The sequence below is a fragment of the Thamnophis elegans genome, chromosome Z, assembly GCF_009769535.1.
Source record: "Thamnophis elegans isolate rThaEle1 chromosome Z, rThaEle1.pri, whole genome shotgun sequence".
NCBI classification, from domain to species: Eukaryota; Metazoa; Chordata; class Lepidosauria; order Squamata; family Colubridae; genus Thamnophis; species Thamnophis elegans.
In genome coordinates, this window is record NC_045558.1 from 24,133,698 (window position 1) to 24,151,274 (window position 17,577).

The following is a 17,577-nucleotide window of genomic DNA, read 5'->3' on the forward strand; positions in this document are numbered from 1 at the left end:
ATAATTAGTTATGTTTGTTTCATATTGTATAGTTTTGTATTGTTATGCTTTTCTTTCATATTGTATAGTTTTGTATATGTTTTTGTATTGTTAGTAGTTGCTTTATTTTTGCCATATATTTTTTAATTTATATCTCTTCTATGTAAGCTGCCAGGAATCTTTTTTTATTATGGTAGCATAAAAACATGTTCATTAAAAAACCCTCAAAATTATCATGTTTTTAAAAAAACCACATGGAACATTAAGTCTTGTTACACTTTATTAAATATCATATTAAATGAAAACAAGTGACACTTGACAAACCATACATTGTTTATAGTAAGACAAATTACCCATTGAATACAATGTAACATTTACTTAACCATACTGCTGACTAAACTGTCATTAAAGCATGTGGCTATATTATGTATACATACTTAATACTAATATTGTTTGATTACCAAACCCCTGTTAAAAAGAGCACTTTTTGTGGCTTGTATAAAGAATCCCAACTAGGGAAAATTTTGTAGGTAGCACTGCAGAACTGCATGCTCTGAGACCACGTTCAGGGAATATCTTAATGCAATCTTTCAATTTTTGCTTTAAAAAATATTTCAAGGCAATAACGTAGATAAGTGCCTCTGTACCTTTTTGTCAAAAAAAAAAAAAGATTTGTGCCATGATTTGGTGAAGAATGGAATGTAATTCTATTTATATGGTCTCCATATTCCACATGAATCTGTACAGTCCAAATGTCATTTATCCTATTACTTTAGAAAAACAATAATATATTTTTGGGAAATACATACTCTATATTCACCATACATTATGTGCACAGGTGCACATGGGTTCAGAAGATCACATTGCCTTCACTGTTGAGAGGAGCAACACTCCTTAATTAATCAGAAAAATTGGAAATATCTATTCAAAGATCATTCACACATTGAAAGCAAGACTGGTCCAAAGCATCCCCAGCCATTTGTTCTATATTTCCTGTGCTTGCTTAACTTTATTCTTAAGAGACAAAGTACTCATGATTTGCAATGACCCAGGTGCTCTGCATATTTGAGCTGTTCAAATGGTAATCATATTGAAAATTTTCCAATGTAACATTGGTATCGAAAACCCTGTAGACCAATTTTCTATCTCTATTTCTACATTCTTCATATACTGGAGTTCCTCTTATCTTTCATTATGAGGTGATCATTTTCTCTTCTTAGGTTTCAAAAAAAGAATGCCCTCTCTTCTCATTGAGAAGCTTTCTAAAATAAGGAGGAGTTTAATTAAAAGAACTGGATGTAATTGGAAAGCATTTATTCCCTAATATCAACCACAGAAATACAATGCATGCATGGTTGTTTTTTCCATGGCTGCCATATTCCACTACTAATTTCCTGGCCATTCCAATAGTACTTCAAACAAACTATTATGAGGAATAGTTAGATTGCATAGTAGTATTTACAAATGGGCTAAGATTCTATCTAATGAATCATTGAACTTATTAGAAAAATAGGGAACCCAATTATGGGAAAATAGCAAATATGTTATTTCAATAACATATATACCAGGTCCCAATTAACATATACATGGAAAATTAAAAATATGCAATCTTAAATTCAAAGTATCTGAAAAGGGGATAAAAATTGCATTAGATTTTGGTTCTTATTAAAATTCTGAAAGGCTCCGAGTTGTCAAAAGCATTACATAACCGGGGAAGCAGGATGTACAAGTGATATGGCAGGATCTTTTAGTTAGAATTCATTCCTATTGTAGTCAAAAGCACAAGAAGCAAAATCCATGCAGAATCACAGTGGAAGTAGCTGCAAAATATAAAATCCTTTGTTATGCATTATTCAAAATCATTCAGAATTGCCTTTCTGTCTCCAACATAAGAGTTACATGGTTTTGCCTAAACCAGGGGTCAGCAACCAACAGCTCTTGAGCCGCATGTGGCTCTTTCATCCCTCTATTGCGGCTCCCTGACACTCAAAATATGCATCACACCCACCAATGTGCGACACCCACCAGCACATGATTTATTGAGCTTTTCGACTCCCCAATAGGCCAACCATGGATAAATCCAAGAAAAGAAACATTTCAGAAGTAAACAAAACATTTAATTCAACTACAGATGTTAGTTTTGTGGCTTCTCAGGAAAGTCAGGCACAGGAAGGGTTTTGTGGCTCCCAGTGTTTTCTTTTCTGTGGGAAATGGGTCCAAATGGCTCTTTGAGTATTTAAGGTTGCCAACCCCTAGTCTAAACTGATCTGCAAAGGAATTAGACTGATGAAATGGCTATGTAGGGCCGGATGAAAGAGATACTCATATTTTGACCATAACTGGAAAGTACTTTAGGATAAAACTTGTGCAAGCTTCTATTATGCACTAAAGGAGAATACAGGCAAAAATAAAATTGCATAATTACTATTTGCCAAATCATAGATTTGAAGAGATAAGAACACTGATTCCCCCTCCGCCCAGCAGCTTCATGATTGCACTGCACAATGTTGGAGATTGCATTATAGCTACATACTTCTATTTACATTCCAGTGATAATTCCTCACCACTATCACTAAAATTAGAACTATAATAAAATCTAGCTAACTTATATTTATCCACTTCAAGTAATTGATCTTCTCCCATAATTTTAGTGCCTTAAGGAAAATCATACCGTAACTTTAAGAGACAAAATACAGGGTTCTTTGCCAGTGCACCATTTTCTTTTTACTGTATAAATTGGACTGATAATAACACTGGGTTCAATATGAATTATATAGAAAAGAATAGGGGCAAATAAAATAGATCTGATATTGAAAAACGTATGGATTCAAAATTTTAATTGTTTTATACGTATCATCTTCCATGTACAATTATTCCAAAACCCTTGCTTTCTGTTGAGTTTTGAAAAAATCATCCCAAATAAACAGTGATTTATTTTCTGCAGATTGCTTTAATTGTGGTAACTTCTAAGGCAGAAGTGTCAAACTCAATTTAATTGAGAGATGCATCAGGGTTGTGTTTGACCTTGGGGCCGGAGCAGGCATGGCCAGGGTGGACGTGGCCAGCTGGATGTCACTTGTGTGAGGGGCGCTGTGGTGGCCACTGTGGTGGCTCAGCCTGAGCTTCATTTTTGCTAGCAGAGGCATCATGGGCCACTCCTTCGCTGTTTCCAGGGTGGCCCCATGGGCCATATCTAAGCACCCTGTCCGGCCCTCAGGCCTTGAGTTTGACACCCCTGTTCTAAGAGCCATCATTGTGCTTTTGAGAAGATTGCAAAAGGAGCCACTAATGATTTCCCTTTTTATTTTCCATGTGTTTCTTGGTTGGATATCAAGGCCCATTCCAAAATACAGAGATTTGTAGCTTAAATGGCTATTCCCACAAAAAAAGGTTAATTAAGAGGAGAAAATTGAATTACTAATTAATCTACTCTAAGCGATGGACTACCATCTCCAAATTCTAACCCCCCCCAATCCTTTTAAATCAAGAACTTACATTAGAAGTGAAATTCATTAATTATTTTCAATTTATAAGAGCTGATAGCAATAGCATTTAGACTTATATACCACTTCACAGTGCTTTCAGCCCTTTCTAAGCGGTTTACAAAGTCAGCATATTGCCCCCATCAATCTGGGTACTCATTTTACCTAAGAAGTATGGAAGGCTAAGTCAACCTTGAGCCTGGTGTGATTTGAACTGCCAAACTATAGATAGCCAGCAGTCAGCAGAAGTAGCCTGCAGTACTGCATTCTAACCACTGCGCCATCATGGCACTTTAATGTCATTGGCCAATATGTTCAAGGGCATCAAGAATTATTTTTGAAAGAATCTCATAAAATCTAAGCATACATCCTAAACATTTGATTTATTGTGAATAATAAGGTGTTAAGCATTTAGCCCATTGAAGGAAATAACTCAGTGAGTTACTTTTTACATGATACCATATGTTTAACATGGAGAGAAATTGTTTCCATCTCTCTTTAAACTTTTATAGAAATCTATCTTCATTTTCTTTTCTGTTTCATTTTTTTTATAGTGCTGAGATTTCTTTAGACAAATTACCTTGAAATAGCCAAGTGAATATATGATCGAATTTGAAAACAAAACAAAGATTAAGGCATTTTTGTTAAGTCCAAAACGTTTCATTGGATTTTGTGATTATTGTTTCCATGGATATAAAGTTTTAAATAAAGGTGGCAAAGCTGATTCAGGCAGGACAGAAAATTTATTTTAATTTATATATAATTGTTGGGAATAGTGTAATAATAAAATAATATTGACAAAAGTTCCCTTGTATTAAAAATTAGTATTTTGTAAAATCAAGTATTCGCCAGATCCAAGTAATAAGATGCTTTCAGTTTACAGAGCAAATGCAAACTATAAAACATATCCCTGTTTTCCAGCTTTTATTTATAAAAGCATTAAGATGCCATAATCTAATTCATATGAATAAATGAATGAATGAATGAATGAATGAATTTCTTAAACATCTGGTATACTATGGAATAACGTAATTTTCTTTTATTTCAAGGGAATTTAGTCTTCCCCTTCTATAATAACATTGTACTAGTCATGTTAGGGGTGGTATGTAGAAGGCAAATCCAACTACTGCCTTCACTCATTCCATTTCCCTTCCACCTTTTGTTAAGGTAATAGTAATCCCTTATTAAAAATTGGCAAATTACACAGGAAAATCAGCTGTATGAAGATGCATAATATAGTGCTTTTCTCCCTACCATCTTAATATCTTAGAAAAATAACTGGAATAGTCCTTTGGTTATAAAAAGAAAGTATTTTGAATTTGGATAGTTATTCAAGGCTAATATTTTAACGGCTCATTCAGCAACTAGTCATAGTGTCACTCAGCACTGTCATAGTGCTTTTCCAAATGTAAACTCATTTTTTTCTTCATCTTTTCTAGTTTCCTTCTTAGAAAATATTGTTGAAGCAAGACATATGAACAAGTTGAAATATAATCACAAAAACAGTAGAACAATAAGTCCCTTTTCTCACAAGGGCGTAAAGTATCTGAATATATATATATATATATATGCCCATTTATGCCACTTTATTCAACATAGGCAGAGTACCCAAATTCTAGCTAAGATGTATTTATTGCCATGGTTAAATTAAAGATTACATTTACTAGCAGTAAAAAAAAATGAGCAAAATTATAGGACACTGACTGTCACAACCAACCTGTAATCTGTTTCAGCTTATAATTTTGATGAATGTGAAATGAATGGAACTTCTCAATGAATACATACATTGTTTCATGCCATGACTGCCTTTTAGCTACAGATAATATAAAGGAAATTATAACACCAAAGGTGTTGCTTTACTATATTTAAGACATTGCTGGTGAAACTTAAATATTTTCACAAAAGTATTTATACTTCAGTGAAGTAAAAGCAATAAAACCAAACACAAAGGACTGAGAAAAAAAGCCAATTATGCCACACATCAATAAAGCAAATAGCTTAATCTTCACAAATGTCTCTCAACTCACAATGTATCAAAATACGTGCAGTACTTTAAATAAACTGAGGAGTGGTGAACCAGATCTTGTCAGCATAATTTTTCTTGTGATTGAAATCCAAGAAAGGAAGCAGATAATGGTGCCTTTATAATGTTGTCTATATCTTGTTTGTTTTTTCTCTTCTTTAGTCTGGTGATCTTAATTCCTATAATGAAAACAACAGAAATTACAGTAAACATTATAATGAGAGGTTGTTCAATAATGATAAGATAACGGTATCCTGTTCTTTCAATGTTAACCAAAATAAACATTAAAAATCTTAAGGACAAGATTCAGATTTGCAAGACTCTCTTCAAAGCCAAATGCCCAATTCTCTAGACTTACAGCAATATTTTATTTATTAATTATAGTTTATGTATTTCTTGATACAATAAGTGGCACAATAATTTATCACAGAAAGCATTTTCTTCCCCACAATGTTAAAATAAAAGCCAGCCAACCCTAAATCAAATAAAACCGAAGCAGCAACTTGGTGAAAAGAAAATTGTAATATTCAATCTGTAGGAGGGAGAGACCCCCTCATCACCAAACGATTATTAGACTTTCTGGAAAAGTCAAGTTTTAATAACTTTGTGGGGAAAAATATGGTGAGAACTAATCTAATCATTTTGTTTAAAAAAACAAACAAAAAACAACAACAAACAAACAAACCCAGACATTCCTTCATGGAAGAGATTTTTAAGAGACTCCACCATTTCCAATTCTATTGGGCAGGCAGAAGTCACTGGGAGAACAGTCCCATAGACAGTCCCTTGGTCTTCTGAAGGTTAAGTTTTAAAAGTAAAAAACAAAACAAAACCCAGCATCTTAAACTGCATCCAAACTGGTAACTAGTGCAGTTCTAGCAGTAGAGTCATGATATAGTAACAGCAACTTCTTGTCAGTATAAGAGCTATTGTGTTCCGAATAATTGATTTTCCTAGGTGACTTTTAAGCAAAGCCCCATTATCTGCTTTGCCAAAAATTGTAAGAAATTCCCGAGTGCCAAGAAAGAAAAGAAATATATTCCCAAGAAAGAGATATATTTTTACATGATCTAGAGTTAATAATAAGTATAAAGGTTGAATTAATTTTATACTGATATTGTATGGAACTTCTTTTTTTCTTTTCCCCTTTTATTTCCTCTTGAATGAATTATACATTGTGACAATAAAGTAAGAAACTACACACACACAAACGTACTGTATTGTCACAATATATGATTCATTTTGTGTGTTTAATACAGTTCATTAATAACATTATAACATTTGAGTTACTAGTGGATGGAGTGACAATTTATAAAACTGTCAAATCATGTATGTCGGGGTGGGTTCTGGCCAGCGTTACTGCCGGTTTGCGTATGTGTGTGCTTTGATCGTGCATGTGTTGAATGCGCACTGCATGCGCATATATAGTTCAATACAAATTGTTCTGCGCATGCGCAGAACTTTAAAAAAAGTTGGTGGTGACGAAGACCGTGGAACCGGTGCGGAGGCATGTCCAGCTTAGGTTGCTGCCGGTTCTGCAATCCAGGCCAGTATGGCACTACTAGGTAGGAACCCACCTCTGATGTATGTACATTTTATAGCATAAAACAATTTGTTTGACAAATTAAACAAACACTTTCTTACTTACATAGTTAAAATACTGCTGTGTTATTGTGCAAAACGGAGAGAAAGGATTTGATTTTAAATATTAATATTAATTCAAGTAATAAGAAGGGAAAGGGACATTAATTTCAGAATATTTGCCACCAGCTTAAAAACGTATTAGAACTAGAGTTTACTAGCTCTTTTTGCACAACCATAGCTTCTAAAACAGAATTTATCTGGATTTCTCCCCCCCCCCCCCCCCCCGAAGAATCGAATGGGGCAATACTGTCCCAGTGGCTTAGCATGCAAAACACACACGACTTTCACAGTGCGGCCTATTTAGTACCACTGCTGTATCTTGCAATCAGATTTTATTATTCTTTTAAAAGGCAACTGGTAACAAATAAATGCCATATTTCTCCTGCATTTAATATGCCCCCCAATTAGATTCTGTTAGGCACACTGTAACTGCCACTATGCCTGATATTCTCAATAGTAATTTTATATTGCTGATAGTTTACTAAAGACATCTTCGGTACTATTGAAATCATTTTATTTTTGACTCCATGCAAGTTTTTTGCAATACATATTAATGAATTAGATCACCAATTCCCACAACACAACTTCTTTCTGACCCACATTGGCCTGTGAACCAGTTTTTTTTTTAAATTTAATTTTCTTAAAACCAACTGTCAGCATCATGTGATGGAAGAGATGAAAAATGAAAATGAGTAATCCTGCTGTGCAGGTGAGTGACCTATGGGAGACAGCTCTGCCTGGTAGGATTTTTACACGTACCATCAGACACAGACCAATTGATTAGATCATCTTATTCTAGCCACCAACAGGCTCCAGAGACTAATTAGAGAGAGTACTGCCTGCGCAGGCACCCCATTGACACCTAATTTGCTCAGCCAAGGCCTTTGGGGGGAATTTATTATCTCTGCAGCTGTACTTCATGCATTTCTGATTTGAGACAGAGGCGAGAAGCACTTACTTCATCATGCTTCTGAACAAACTGAATGTAAGAAACTTAAACTGCTAAATACAAGCAGACACAAATTAAACCTGGCTAGCCTTAATCAATTCTGCTTCCCTCCTCCGTTTTATAATGTATAACTGATATAGATTAGCACACTGCCTTATATATTCTTTACAAACTTATCAATAGATTGTCCTTTTTCCTCCGGAAATGTTTATTTAGTTATATGTTATTGAATATTAAATGTTTCATGTAATATTTAGTTACTACAATTGCTTGTTTATGAATGTCTTGTTAAAAGTAATGTTATTCGTATTCTGCTTAATGTTCAAGGAGTTTTAAATAATTTTGTTAACATTTATGGTAGCTAGATTTTCCTTTGAAGCTGTAAATTGAATTAATGGATGCATTTAGTAGTGATAATTGGCTCACTGCTCAAGAAGCCATTGTTGGATTTGACTGCGAGACTATTTTTTTCCCCAAGATCTAGCCACTCTTTTTGGAAGGAAGGTTATGGAGAAGATAGTTGGACAGAAGTTGCAGCAGGCCCTGGATGAATTATTTGTGGATCCCTTTCAGCCAGGTTTCATACCTGGGTATTGGACAGAGAAAGCATTGGCTGCATAGTTGCATGGAACGTTTTTGGATGATCTCTGGCGGAAGCAGGACAGGGTTGTGCACCCGTCCTTGCTCTTGTCCAAAAGTGCTTTTTCCAGGAGGCAACTGTACTTTCTTGGGTTTTTCTCCCTTTGAAATATTTCACTTCTCATCTGAGAAGTTTCTTCAGTTCAGCTTCTTTAAAAAAAAAAAAATCCTGAAGAAAGCCCAATTGCTTTTTAGAAAAAGCACCTTTGGGGCAACCATGACCTGGATGATTTAGAATTTTTGCCGACATTTCACCTTGCTTTTCTTAATGTCTTGGTAGCTTTTAATATTATTCATCATAGTATTCTACCAGATCACTCCAGGTAGGGAATGTATGGCAGAATATTCTGCTTATTTGCTTCCCCTGATGTATCTGTGTACACATCCATCATTAACCTCATTAAGTTAGATATTGTTTCCGTTCCTATTTAACATGTTTATGAAGCAATTGGAGGAAATTATTTGTTCCTATGAATAAGGTATCATCAATATACCATGACATATTACATACATTACTTCAACACATCCATTTTACAGTTTTATAGTCAGTATTATGTCTCTCCACTCTGGGTAAATTAAGTGATGCTCCTGAAGATCTGTCTGGATGGGGAACAACAGGTTTCAGCTGAGTCCTGGAAAGACTGAGTCACTTCTGCATCTGAGATTTTATCCTCTTTGGCTCTGGATAGGGTGGTACTGTTCCAAACAGACCGAGTGCACAATCTGGAGACCCTTCTAGATTCACAATTTCTGCTTGAGAAACAAGTGGCTTTTATAATGAAATACTGCAATGTGTTGCACATGTCCTTAAAGAATATCAAGAAGTTTCAGTTGGTGCAGAATGTGGCTTCATGGGCAGTTAAGTGCACATTATACCTCTGCTCGATGATACATTAGTTGTCAGTTTGCTTTTGAGTGCAAACTCAAGGTTTTGGTTTTGATTTTTAAAGCTCTACATTAAAAGGTAAAGGTTCCCCTCGCACATATGTGCTAGTTGTTCTCAACACTAGGGGTGGTGCTCATCTCTGCTTCAAAGCCAAAGAGCCAGCGCTGCCCAAAGACGTCTCCATGCTCATGTGGCCAGCATGATTAAATGCTGAAGGTGCAGAGTGCTGTTACCTTCCCACCAAAGGTGGTTCCTATTTTTCTACTTGCATTTTTACATGCTTTCGAACTGTTAGATTGGCAGAAGCTGGGACAAGTAATGGGAGCTCACTCCATTTCATGGCGCTAGGGATTTGAATCTTTCTGATTGACAAGCTTAGCATCTTAGCCACTGAGCCACTGTGTCCTTCTAAAGGTGTACATAGGTCTACAATAGACAAGGTTACGATGGACTGCCTCTTCCTGGTTATATCTACTTGTCAAAACGGGCTTAAAAGGAATGGTATGTTGTGGGTCTCATCTACTAATGAGTTACATCTGACGGGATTCAAGAGGCATGCCTTTTTACTGTGGTACCTGTCCTATTGAACATTATTCCCACTGATGTGAGATCAGTCTCATTCCAACTTGCCCACCAGAAAGTCCTCAAGTTTTTATTTTTTCAGCAAGCTAGGAATCCTATGGCCTACAGGATGATTGTGTGATGTTAAGTAATTCTCTCAACATCTTGAGGGAATTTTTGTTTTGTTTTACTTAGTATTTTATGATGTTTATTATTTTTTATTATGCTCCTTCTAGCATTATGGTTTTTGAGAAGGTGGCTATATAAGTTGTTAAATAAACAAAAATATTTAATTGTGTCTAAATATAACTATAAATAAATAACTGCAAGAGACTGACTCTGAAAGTTTCTATGTATTTCCTCAGATAAGAATATCAGATGAAAGTTAAATAAATCTTGTTGTTTGTGACTGGGACAGAAACGGGTTGATAGCGTATTTCCTTCCGGAAGCCTAGTTGGGAAAATTCTTCCATTTTCCCAACTGGCCTTGAAATCAGGAAACATAGAATCCAGTTTTAAATTTTACAATTGTACATATCAGCCTTTATCTCTCTGATGAAAAAGAATGTATTTTTATTTCTAACAGCTGAACAAAATAAATGTTTTTTTAAATCATTTTTCTTCAGTCCTTTGGTAGTATAATGCCAGAATATCATTTTATATATAGTTATTGCCATATCCTGTTTTTGTTTAAACTGTTTTAAATAGATACTTCAATATCTATTTCAATATCTCAATTTTAACTATTATAGTCAGCATTATACCGTAAACCTGGGATGTCAAAATAATGTATATACATCTAGATATATTAATCAAATTGTATTCTTAAAATGTATGGCTTTAATTGTGTTCTTTATTTAAACCTGCAAGCATATAATTCCTAGGCATGTTTACTTGAAAAGAAATCTATATAATATCAATTTGACATATTTATACTTTAAATAGGGGATGTATATCTCAGGTGAATCATAAAAGATATAACAGATTCTTTCCTAGATATTTTTCATGTGAAGTTTTAATCAAAGAATTAAAAAAATAATGTGTGGATCACATGTTCCTCCAAACATCAAGACAGAGAGAATAATACAATTCAAAACATTCCTCTACTCTCTGTGGAATGTGGAAAATTGTTTTAGAAATTATATGGAAGATCAACTTTAGAGACATTTTCTACATGTTATTTAGGAAACCATATTTTTAAGATTAGGGAAATAGAGTATTAAAATGAAGTACACATAATCCTCAACTTGTGACTGTAATAGAGCCTGCCCATTATGATCAGAAGTTGTGACAGCTATTAAATGAAGTGCCCATATGATTGCCTTACTTACAACCTCCCATTCCTGCTCCTCCCAATGCAGTAATTAAACAACTACACTGGTTGCTAAGGTGAGTATGGGGTACCTTAATGGCCCTAGGAGAAGCCCTAGGAGACTTAGCGCAGCCTTGTTCAGCCCTGCCAAGGCTTTCCCTGTAACCCATTCTCATATCAAGTCCTCTAAAAGGTATAAACAAATATAAACAATGCAATTACATATAAAACTGATCTGACCCTGACTGAAAAAATGTCAGACAATCTATTTTCTCCAGGTCACATTTAAGAACAGTGCCTACAACAATAATCTTTTGCAAAATGGAAAGACTGGATACTGGATGAAAATTATAAATATACAGTTGATTCCAAGGATGGCCTCTGGAGAGATGATGGACAACTGCCTCCTTCAAAGCAGGTAGAACTATCCATACAAAAAGATATTAAGCACTGATTGAACACAATCTCAAGCCATTCCCTGGAAAGATTTGACCAACTAGTGGGGACATGGATACAGAACATGTGACAGAGTTCATAACACAAAAGACTTCGTTCACTTCCTCAAAACCAATAAGCTGAAATTATTCCCAGATAACTAAGCAAAAGTCACTTTTACATAACCTTCCCAGTGGCTCCAACTCAGAGCAAATCTGATAATTTTATCAGAGAGATTTCTAGAATACCCCTTACAGTTATCCAGCAAGGAACCTGAATACCCAAAACAGGACCTCTGACTAGCTATTTAGGAATATAATAATAATAATAATAATAATAATAATAATAATAATAATAATAATAGCAGCAGCAGCAGGGTCGCCGAGAAGGAACATGAAAAAATCGCAAAATACCAGGACTTAAAAATCAAAATTCAACGACTATGGCACAAACCAGCAGTGGTAATTCCAGTGGTAATTGGCACACTGGGTGCTATTCCAAAAGCACTGGAATTACATTTAAAACAGTTAAAAATTGACAAAATCACCATCAGTCAAATGCAAAAAGCCGCACTGCTTGGATCTGCACGTATATTACGAAAATACGTTACGACGTCCTAGGCCCCTGGGTGGGGCCCGACTAGTAACCAATGCCAAATCCGGCGAAACAACTGGCCGCTGTGATACAATTGAATAATAATAATTATTATTATTATAAAACTCCGCCATTGCCGGTCCCAAGCCCGGATGAGAAAGGAGGAAGGTTGGGATCAGGTTGGCATCTGGTCCCGTAAAAAAAAACCCCGCCAACCCATACAATATGGTGAAAAAAACAAATAAGAATTCCATACCGCATCGGTCGTCGCGCAGGTTAACAAGGGCCGCGGTGGATGTTGGGGTCCCTGGACATCCGTCGACAAGTGGGCTACAAGTGGACCAGCCAACAAAACAACAAAAATATAGTGCAGATGAAAACCGTGCCATAATGGCCTGTTACTACAACTCAGAGCCAGAAAAAAGAGGCTATTTAAAGCGAATGTATGAATTATGGAAACAACAATATCCAGATTCAAATGTTAGTGAACAACGACTAGCAGATCAAAGGCGATTTATTATACGGAATAAAGTGTTTAGTGAAGTTGAACATGAGGAAATTCAGGCAAATTGCAAAACCCAAAAAACAATATCACAAGCGGAAATAACTGATATTCAAGACACAACTAAAGACATTATAGTAGAACTCCCAGAAGAAGCTCTTGGGGAGGAAATAACATCACCACCACTAGAACCAGTTATCACTGAACCAACTGATGAACTAACTCAAAAACAAAAAGAATTGAAGGATAAGATCATGGAGCATTTTCTGCTTAATGAGGAAAGGCAACGTTTACCATCACTAAAAACTGTGCCGAAGAAAATTTTGGCCCCTATCATGAAAATGGTTAATGCAGTGTTTTCAACAATTGAACCAGGATCCATCTTGGAAACAAACCAGTTAATGTACAGCGCAGCTGTAATAGTCACTAATGAACTAGGCATTAAAATTAAAGTACCTAGTCATACAACAGAAAAAGCATCAAAGCCAAAGTGGAAAATCCGTTTAGAACAAAAAATCAAAAAATTAAGGGCAGATGCTAGTAACTTAAAGAACATGCATGAGCAACGGCTTAAAAACAACAAAATCATAGATCGGCTAATCAGGAGATATAGATTGGATACAAGAAACATCAATGAAGCTGTAGAGATTGTAAAACAGCAGATAACAGCAACAGCTAGAAAAATTGAAAGATATGAGGCACGAATCATCCAATATAAACAAAATCAGCAATTTCGATCAGAACAACGGCGTTTTTATCAAAGTCTTAATGTAAATGGTGACACCAAAAGTGAAAAACCAGAAAAACAGGCCACAGTTGAATTCTGGAAAGAATTGTGGGAAAATGCAAAGTACTACAACAAGGAAGCAAAGTGGATACATGACTTTGAGAAAAGCATTGGCAACAAACAAATGCAAGTATTAGAAATAACAACTGAGATGGTCAAAAATCGAGTTAAAAAGGTAAAGAATTGGACATCACCTGGAAAGGACCAATTACATGGTTTCTGGCTCAAATATCTGACCAGTTTACATGCAATATTGGCCAGGCAACTGAATGAAATTTTACAAAAGGGCCAAATTGATGAATGGTTGACAACTGGAAAAACATACTTGATTCAGAAAGATCCAACTAAAGGAACAACACCTGAAAACTATAGACCAATAACATGCTTGCCAACAACCTTCAAATTACTCACAGGCATTATTGCAGATAACATGATGGATTATTTGGAAACAAACAACATCTTGCCAGTAGAGCAAAAAGGCAACAAAAGAAGGAGCAGGGGCACAAAAGATCAGCTTCTAATTGATAAAATGATATTAGAAAATTGTAAGAACAGAAAAACGAACTTGAATATGGTCTGGATTGATTACAAAAAGGCATTTGACTCACTGCCACATAGTTGGATCATAAAATGCTTAGAAACAACTGGCATTAGCAAAAATATTACATCCTTTACTGAAAAGGCAATGAAACAATGGAGAACTGAGTTGGCAGTAGGGAATGAGAGCTACGGAATGGTTAATATCAAGCGAGGAATTTTCCAGGGTGATTCACTTTCACCTCTTCTCTTCATCATCGCAATGATCCCACTATCAGTAATCTTAAAAAAAAATGAAATTAGGCTACCAAACAGCCAAAAAAGCTGAAAAAATTTCGCATTTACTATATATGGATGATTTGAAACTCTATGGAAAGTCAGAAATAGAAATCCAATCATTGACAAATACAGTCCGAGTATTCAGCACCGATATTTCAATGCAGTTTGGCATGGAAAAATGCGCCACTGTATCCATAAAAAGGGGCAAAATCACTGCATCTGAGGGAATTGAAATGCCCAATGGCCAACTAATTAAAAGCAAAGAAAATGAAGCCTACAAATACTTAGGCATTCTGCAGTTGGATAACATCAAGCATGGAGAAGTAAAAACTATTGTCAGACGAGAGTACACCAACAGAGTTAGGAAAATTTTGAAATCTAAATTGAATGGTGGAAATACAATCAAGGCCATAAATACCTGGGCAATACCAGTTATAAGATACACAGCTGGCATAGTTAACTGGACACAAGCTGATTTGGACCTTTTGGACCGAAAAACCAGGAAACTAATGACAATGCACTACAGTTTACATCCACGTGGTGATACTGATAGACTATATCTGCCCCGAAAATCAGGTGGCAGAGGATTATTACAAGTGAAGCAAACAGTTGAAGAAGAAAAACGTGCACTGGCTGATTATTTAAAAGAAAGTCAAGAACATCTATTAATCGAAGTAAAGAACAAAAATCTACTGAAGGCCCAACAGACAAAACAAGAATACAGAAAAGATGTGATAAAATCAAGAATGGAGAGTTGGCAGAACAAAGCACTGCATGGTCAATTTCTGGAAAAAATAAAAGATAAAGTGGACAGGGAACAAACTTGGTTATGGTTAAAAACAGGTACATTAAAGAAAGAAACAGAGTCACTAATCCTGGCTGCGCAAGAACAAGCTATCCGCACAAATGCCATTAAGGCCAAAATCGAAAAATCCTCTGATGATGCCAAATGCAGACTTTGCAAAGAAGCTGACGAAACTGTTGATCACATACTCAGCTGCTGTAAAAAAATCGCGCAGACTGATTATAAATTGCGGCACAATTCAGTAGCACAAATGATCCATTGGAATTTGTGCAAAAATTATAATATTAAAACAGCAACAAACTGGTGGGAACATCAGCCTGAAAAAGTCACAGAAAATCAGATGGTCAAGATCTTGTGGGATTTCCGTATACAAACCGACAAAATACTGGCGCATAATACACCAGACATCACACTGGTTGAGAAAAATAAGGTCACAATCATAGACATCGCAATACCAGGTGATAGCAGGGTCGCCGAGAAGGAACATGAAAAAATCGCAAAATACCAGGACTTAAAAATCGAAATTCAACGACTATGGCACAAACCAGCAGTGGTAATTCCAGTGGTAATTGGCACACTGGGTGCTATTCCAAAAGCACTGGAATTACATTTAAAACAGTTAAAAATTGACAAAATCACCATCAGTCAAATGCAAAAAGCTGCACTGCTTGGATCTGCACGCATATTACGAAAATACGTTACGACGTCCTAGGCCCCTGGGTGGGGCCCGACTAGTAACCAATGCCAAATCCGGCGAAACAACTGGCCGCTGTGATACAATTGTATAATAATAATAATAATAATAATAATAATAATAATAATAATAATAATGGTCAATTTCTGGAAAAAATAAAAGATAAAGTGGACAGGGAACAAACTTGGTTATGGTTAAAAACAGGTACATTAAAGAAAGAAACAGAGTCACTAATCCTGGCTGCGCAAGAACAAGCTATCCGCACAAATGCCATTAAGGCCAAAATCGAAAAATCCTCTGATGATGCCAAATGCAGACTTTGCAAAGAAGCTGACGAAACTGTTGATCACATACTCAGCTGCTGTAAAAAAATCGCGCAGACTGATTATAAATTGCGGCACAATTCAGTAGCACAAATGATCCATTGGAATTTGTGCAAAAATTATAATATTAAAACAGCAACAAACTGGTGGGAACATCAGCCTGAAAAAGTCACAGAAAATCAGATGGTCAAGATCTTGTGGGATTTCCGTATACAAACCGACAAAATACTGGCGCATAATACACCAGACATCACACTGGTTGAGAAAAATAAGGTCACAATCATAGACATCGCAATACCGGGTGATAGCAGGGTCGCCGAGAAGGAACATGAAAAAATCGCAAAATACCAGGACTTAAAAATCGAAATTCAACGACTATGGCACAAACCAGCAGTGGTAATTCCAGTGGTAATTGGCACACTGGGTGCTATTCCAAAAGCACTGGAATTACATTTAAAACAGTTAAAAATTGACAAAATCACCATCAGTCAAATGCAAAAAGCTGCACTGCTTGGATCTGCACGCATATTACGAAAATACGTTACGACGTCCTAGGCCCCTGGGTGGGGCCCGACTAGTAACCAATGCCAAATCCGGCGAAACAACTGGCCGCTGTGATACAATTGTATAATAATAATAATAATAATAATAATAATAATAATAATAATAATAATAATAATAATGGATAAGGAAGGCCATTTTGATGCTCTTACATTGCTACAATAAAAGAACCAAAGATGGTCATATTAGCATTAATGCATCAATTAATTTCCCAGAATCTGTCTATAAACTAGGGAGCTCTGAGGAAAAAATCTAATCACACATATTTATTCCACTTTGATTTTGATTTTCTCAATAATGTAGACTAGGTCCATAGTGGCTATGAAGTCCTGAGCTACTCTGGCACAGATAAGGCAGGTAGAATTGTCCTCACAAACAACAATTAGAAATCCCATTGTCAACCTGGCCATGGAGTTGAGGAATCTGAGTGGGGCAGCCACTAATGCAGGTAGGCTAGCAGTAATTTTATTTGATCCTGTTGGGTCAACTTACAAATGGTCTCTGATCTCTATGAGTTCCCTCCAAGGACACATGAGACTTCCTGGTGACCACAGCCATACTTCCACTCCTGCTCCAGAGCTAATG

The 17,577-nt window shown here is 35.9% G+C and overlaps 1 protein-coding gene across 2 annotated transcripts in view; it reads right to left on the minus strand.

The window, feature by feature from the left end:
- Positions 1-561: 561 nt before the first annotated feature.
- CDK14 (cyclin dependent kinase 14) overlaps positions 562-17,577 on the minus strand; it is a 251,510-nt gene continuing 234,494 nt past the window's right edge. Inside the window, exons 15-16 of one of the 2 annotated variants that reach the window (XR_004256835.1) lie at positions 5,489-5,663; positions 562-1,799 (exon numbers count right to left, since the gene is read on the minus strand). The gene's annotated coding sequence lies outside the window, so the exon portion shown is untranslated. Of the gene's footprint in view, positions 1,800-3,963; positions 5,664-17,577 lie in introns of those variants that run through there. The other variant, XM_032235075.1, reaches the window with a different exon arrangement.